Source organism: Solanum stenotomum, chromosome 4 (genome assembly GCF_019186545.1).
Source record: "Solanum stenotomum isolate F172 chromosome 4, ASM1918654v1, whole genome shotgun sequence".
NCBI classification, from domain to species: Eukaryota; Viridiplantae; Streptophyta; class Magnoliopsida; order Solanales; family Solanaceae; genus Solanum; species Solanum stenotomum.
The window spans coordinates 10,455,236-10,461,811 of record NC_064285.1 but is presented as its reverse complement, the minus strand read 5'-3'; the positions used below and the strand labels follow the sequence as shown (position 1 = coordinate 10,461,811).

Below are 6,576 nucleotides of genomic sequence, written 5' to 3'. Positions count from 1 at the left end.
TGGCTGCTTGTTCAGACACAAAATCCATGGACTTTAGTTGGTTTTCAAATTCTTCTTCGTAGGTACTCCAAACAGACCATCAAAATAACTTTTTCATCTGTACAATACAATTTCAAGACTTGGACCAATTAGCTTCTATGTGCCTTGCACACCATCTATGTTGTGCTTTTGAAAGTAAATCACCAACAAAACCAATCAACTCCTATAATAATAAGCAAAAATAGAATAATAACTGAAAATAGTACAAGTGTATACAATAACTAAAACCACAAAGAGTTAAACACTTATAGTACCTTTTGCATATCAGACATAAATGTCAATCTTTTGTCATCTGCCAACTTCAATCATGAGTTTCTCAACAACTCAATGAGCCATTTCCATGTTCTAGTCGTTTCCCTATCCATCACTGCCCAAGCAAGTGAATAAAAATGTTTCATTGAATCTCATCTAAGTGCAACCAATAAAATTCTCTTGAACATTCCTTTTAAAAAGATGTCATCTAACCCTATAAATGGCTTCAAACCAGCTCTTCAGACACTTTTCAAAGCTTGAATGCATTTACATTCTCAAAAAAATTCTTTGTCCATATTCCAACAAAGCCTCTTTAGATATCTTTATAACCACATTAGTACCAAGATTGCTATCCCTCAATGCTTGAGCATAACCCTCCAACTTATTAAAATCATCAATATAGATACCCTTCAATCTTTCTAACATAAGACTTTTAACCCTCTTTATTTTTGAATAGCTGATATTAAGTGCAAAATTATCATTTAAATTCTTTCTTATTTCTGTCACCTTGTACTTGGGATTATTTTGTACTTTCTTCTTGAAATAATATGTTAAAGCTTGTTGAGTAGCTTTTCTATTCTTGAATGCTTCTGGATATGTATATTTTGTTTGCAAGGTATTAATTTCAAATCCTTTCCCTTTCTTAACTTTAAGAATCAGACACACAAAAGGACAACCAACAATATACCTATATCTAATTCTAACATAGTCACACTTATCAACTCTAAGGGCAATCTTCTTAGAAATTGAGTAGTAGCTTACAATTCTTTTAGCTTCATCAAGATTCTTAAAGCTTATATCCTTTTCCAACTCTAAAAAGTTGTCTAGTTTCTCATTATCTTCTCGTCTCTTTTCCATCCTAAAGTATTTCAATTTATCTCTATTGTAATCACTAGGTAAGGTTCATTTTTATCCTCTTCTTCCTCGATTCACCTTCAGTTGAAGCAACTACTGTGACAAGGTAAGGTTCATTATGGTAGCTGATGTCAGTAGCTGGAACAACATCCTCCCCCTCATCTACATCAAAGAGTTCAAGTACCCCTAGACTCAGTAGACAATGATGTTTGTACTGTTCTTATGTCAAAATCCGCCTTAATCAAATAATACCTCTCAGAAGGTCCATTGAGTAGAAGTTGTTGGACCTTTCTAAAACCTAACTTTTCATTGAACTCTTCACATATGTCTATTTATGACAATAAATCTGGATCATACTCCTTCCAAACACGAGTCAATTATTAATGTAAATAACATGAAATGCCAGTGCCCACTTGCCTCCNAAACGCGAATATCTCTCTATTCTGAAGTCGTATGAACAAACGGTTTAATGCGTTGAAAACTAGACTCGTAGACCTTCGATTCGATAGTTTGTGGGCCCCATAACTCTTTATAGATTGGGAGAAAACCTCCAAGACATTTGACCCAAATTTCAGAGAAATCTTTAAGAAGGAACTTACGATAACTTCCGCCAACTTTTATTTTGCCACTTACCTAACTTCAAAACTTGAGATGCAACACTTGAACACTTAAAATAGGACATACCACATCAGTCTTAATTTATTACCCACCCTCCTTGTCTTTCCATGGAGATACGAGTTAATTTAGACGTTTTGAAAAGTCGGGGTGTTACATTCCTCCCCCCTTAGAAACAATCATCCTCGAATGAAAAATCTGAGGCACACTGTTCAGTCCTTAGGACTTGCCAGAATTTAGGCAGTTTTTCCTTTGTTAATGTCACTATCCAGGAACCTGAAATGCAAAATTTCTAACCTAGGCGTCTCACATGACAACATAAATAGCTAAGCGTTATAGCTCCACCACAACAGTGCGAGCAGACATACAACGACAATCACAATAATAATAAGCAATAGTATATACATATATATAGGTATCTTACCTTACAGCCCTAATGTAAACTGATATGACATCACCCTGGGGTATGAAACAAGTGAGGATATTTGGACCTCATGCCATCCTCAGCCTCCAGGTCACCTCTTCTCTATTTTTATTCCTCTATAATACTTTAACCGAAGCCACCTCTTTGGTCCTCAATTTACGGACCTGCCGATCTAATATAGCAACTGGAGTTTCCTCGTAGGACAACTCCTCTGTGATCTGAACATCCTCAATTGGGATAACCCGAGAAGGGTCTACTACACACTTTCGTAGCATCGATACATGGAAAACTGGATGAACAGATTTTAGCCCTGAAGGCAATTCTAACTCATAAGCCACACGTCCTACCCTCTGAAGGATCTGGTATGGCCCAATGAATCTTGGACTAAGCTTTCCTTTTTTTCCAAATCATATAACACCCTTCATAGGCGAGACTTTTAAGAATACCCAATCATTGACACAAAACTCTAAGTCCCGTCGTCGTACATCTGCGTATGACTTTTGTCGGCTTTGAGCTATTAGCAACCTCTCCCGAATGAGCTTAACTTTCTCCACTGTCTGCTGGACTAAATCGGGTCCAATCAACCCTGACTCACCTACCTCAAACCATCCAATGGGGGATCTACATTTTCTCCCATACAAAGCCTCATAAGGTGTCATCCCGATGCTAGAATGATAACTATTACTGTATGCGAACTCAATAAGAGGCAAGTGGTCATCCCAATTTCCCTTGAAGTCTAGTGCGCACGCCCGTAACATATCTTTGAGTGTCAAAATTGTTCGCTCAGCCTGGCCATCTGTCTGATGATGAAAGGCGGTACTAAGATTAACCTGTGTCCCTAATCCTATAATGGAAGGACTTCCAGAAATTGGCGGTAAATTGTGCTCCTCTATCAGAGATAATAGATACTGGGACACCCTGTAGCCTAACAATCTCTCTAATATAGAGCCCTGCATAGTTTTCGGCCAAAAAAGTAGCCCTGACTGGTAAGAAGTAGACTGATTTTGTTAGTCTATCAACAATTACCCAAATAGAGCCAAACTTGCGACGCGATTAAGGTAACCCTGTAATAAAATCCATATTAATTGCTTCCCACTTCCACAAAGGAATGGCTATCTTCTGAACTAGCCCAGCGGGCTTTTGGTGCTCAACCTTCACCTGTTGGCAATTAGGACACTGTGCCACAAATTCAGCAACGTCCTTCTTCATCCCGTGCCACCAATAGATCTCCTTAATATCATGGTACATCTTCGTCGAAGCAGGGTGAATAGAATAACGGGAATGATGTGCGTCTTCCATAATTCGATGTCGAAGCCCTGCAATATTTGGAACACACAATCGACCGCTATATCTGAGGACTCCAACTTCTGCTATATCATATGCTAAAGACTGTGGATCCTGAGCCTTGGCTCTAAGCTGTTCTAAGCTAGGATCCTCTTGTTGCCGTGACTTTACTTCTACAACTAGAGATGATACGGGTGTGTCCTGAATTGTTACCCCACTATCTTCTGCCTCTAACAATCTGACTCCCGAGCTAGCTAACTGATGCAGCTCTCGCACTAGCTCCCGCTTCTCAACACCTAAATGGGATAAACTACCCATAGATCTTCGACTGAGGGCATCGGCTACCACATTTGCCTTTCCTGGATGATATAAAATATCCACGTCGTAGTCTTTCAGTAATTCAAGCCATCGACGTTGTCGCAAATTTAACTCCTTCTGTCTAAATATATATTGAAGACTTTTATGATCTGTGAAGATGTCAACGTGAACACCATACAAATAGTGTCTCCAGATCTTTAATGCATGCACAACTGCAACTAACTCTAAATCATGGGTCGGATAGTTCTTCTCATGTTTCCTCAACTGTCTTGAAGCATATGCGATAACCTTACCTCGTTGCATTAGAACACATCCCAACCCAACCCCAGAAGCATCACAGTACACCGCATAGCCTTCTGAGCCCTCTGGCAATGCTAGAACTGGTGTTGATGTCAACCTGTCCTTTAGCTCCTGGAAACTATGCTCGCAAGCCTCAGTCCACTGGAACTTAGCTGCTTTTTGAGTCAGCTTTGTTAATGGTGCTGAAAGTGAAGAAAACCCCTCTACAAACCTTCTGTAGTACCCAGCTAACCCCAAGAAACTACGAACCTCAGTTGGAGTCATAGGTCTGGGCCAAGTTTTTACGACCTCAATCTTTTGTGTATCAACCGCAATACCTGCATCTGATACAATATGGCCTAAGAAAGCGACAGAGTTCAACCAGAACTCATACTTAGAAAACTTTGCATAAAGTTCTTGATCTCGAAGAACCTGAAGGACTGCTCGCATATGATTTGCATGCTCAGCTTTTGAACATGAATACACCAAAATATCATCAATAAATACAATCACAAACAAGTCTAAATACGACCTGAATATACTATTCATCAGGTCCATGAACACTGCTGGGGCATTAGTTAATCCAAAAGACATCACTAAGAACTCAAAGTGTCCATATCTAGTTCTAAAAGCTGTCTTTGGAATGTCTTTCTCCCGAACTCGTATCTGGTGGTAACCTGATCTTAAATCAATCTTCGAGAAGCACTCAGCACCTTGTAACTGATCAAACAAGTTGTTATGCCCCATTTTAACTCGAGGTCAAAACGTGTACAACATATTGGTGATTTCCAAATTAATTAACTTGAGAAGTCGCCACCTAATTATTTTGAAGGCAAATTAGGATACCTAAATTATTAACTATGTAATGCTAAAATTTGACTTCAATTAAGGTCTACTAAACCTGAAATTCTAGATAAGGGTTCTAGTTATCCTAAAGGGAAGGGGGTTAAGCATCCTCTAAGATCCATTAAAGACGGTTACCGACCAAACTTAGGTTAAATAGAGAGAAAATAAAGTAACCATTAAAACCTAAGAAAAAAATAATCTAGTATTAATTAAATCATGGCAAATTAACTTTTAAAAAAAAGTTAAAGTATAAAACCCTTAAAACATACTAACTTTATATATAATGATCTAAAAAAATGGAATAAAACAACCATCTAACTTTAGAGGTTTTAAATTAGTTTAAACTGGATTTTTTAACGAAAAAAGGAGTTTGAATGAAATATGCATAGTTTATTATCTTCAAAATAGTTGACCAAGTCAAATGCTTTGTTTAAGCAAGAAAATCTTTTTATGAAATTGAATTAACAAGGAAATCTTAAAGCTAAAGATAACGAAAATATATTTTGCCTTGATGAAAAATAAGTCTTTACCCAATTGAAAGCCTTTTATCTTCAAATTCGCCTACTCAAAATTCAAAAAGGAGTTGTGTTTTAAAGCTTTAGACATATCAACATTTATAGAGTTAACATTTTAAAGTATAAACAAAGACATACAAATCGCCCCTTTTATACTCTCAAATATAACTTACTTTAGAGTTCAAATAATTACACTTTTGTTTTTTTAATTTTTAACAAGGTTTGTGGAAAGTGTTAGAAAAGTCGTATTTAAGACCTTAGTTTATGAAAAAGTACAGTTTAAGGCAACATACATATTCATTATAAAAAAGGGTCCAACTTCTTTGCAAGACAAAGCTTTCTCAAACTAACAAGCGAGTTAAGCAACAAAAGAACTTAATTTATAGGTCATTGTTCTAAGCCAAATTAATATATTAAACCCAATATCTAGAGGAAGGGAAGGTGTGCTACTAGGTTTGCTTAAGTTCTTAGTTAATTAGTTTGCATAAGTTCAAACATAAATTGAAACGAAACATAAATATAGGTACCAAAAGAAAGTATAAAATGATAGTCAAAGATAACAACATATATGTATGCATAAAAAATATAAAGCTTTGAGATAAGGAGGAAGTGTGGGATTTTCTTTTGGAATGAGTGAATCATTCTAGACACGAGCTAAATGCAAGATAGGTTGCTTCTCTAATTTGGATAGAGGTGGAGTCATATTGCAACTCCATACGCGCTGTTTTGGGGTAGCAAACTGGGGCGTTTCTGAGCCACCGGTCTACACCCTTTAGCGAACAAAAGCGAGACTAATTTGGGAAAAGTTAAATGCAAAGTTTTGAAAGCTAACAGAGAAGGACAAATCGAGAAGAATCTTAAAAATATTATGAAACTTGTGGATGAAGAGGGCGACCTTCAAAACTTGTTGAAGCTTTTCCCAAGCCTAATATTTATAGCGGTAGAAGATTAGTGCTCTTAGTTTGGACGGGATTTTGAATTTCAAATTTGAAATTGGTCAAAAGAAAATCTCTTCCAAATCTCCACATTTGGAGATTTTTTCAAGCTTTTTTAAGTTTCACATGATTGTTAGTGATTGATATGCATGTATCACGGAAATGGAGTAGTTGAGCTCTGTCCATGGTTGACAAGTTTGTTTTTTTTTTTTTT

General features: G+C 36.9%; 1 pseudogene; it reads right to left on the bottom strand.

The window, feature by feature from the left end:
- Positions 1-495: 495 nt before the first annotated feature.
- LOC125861255 (uncharacterized) overlaps positions 496-6,576 on the bottom strand; it is a 14,084-nt pseudogene continuing 8,003 nt past the window's right edge.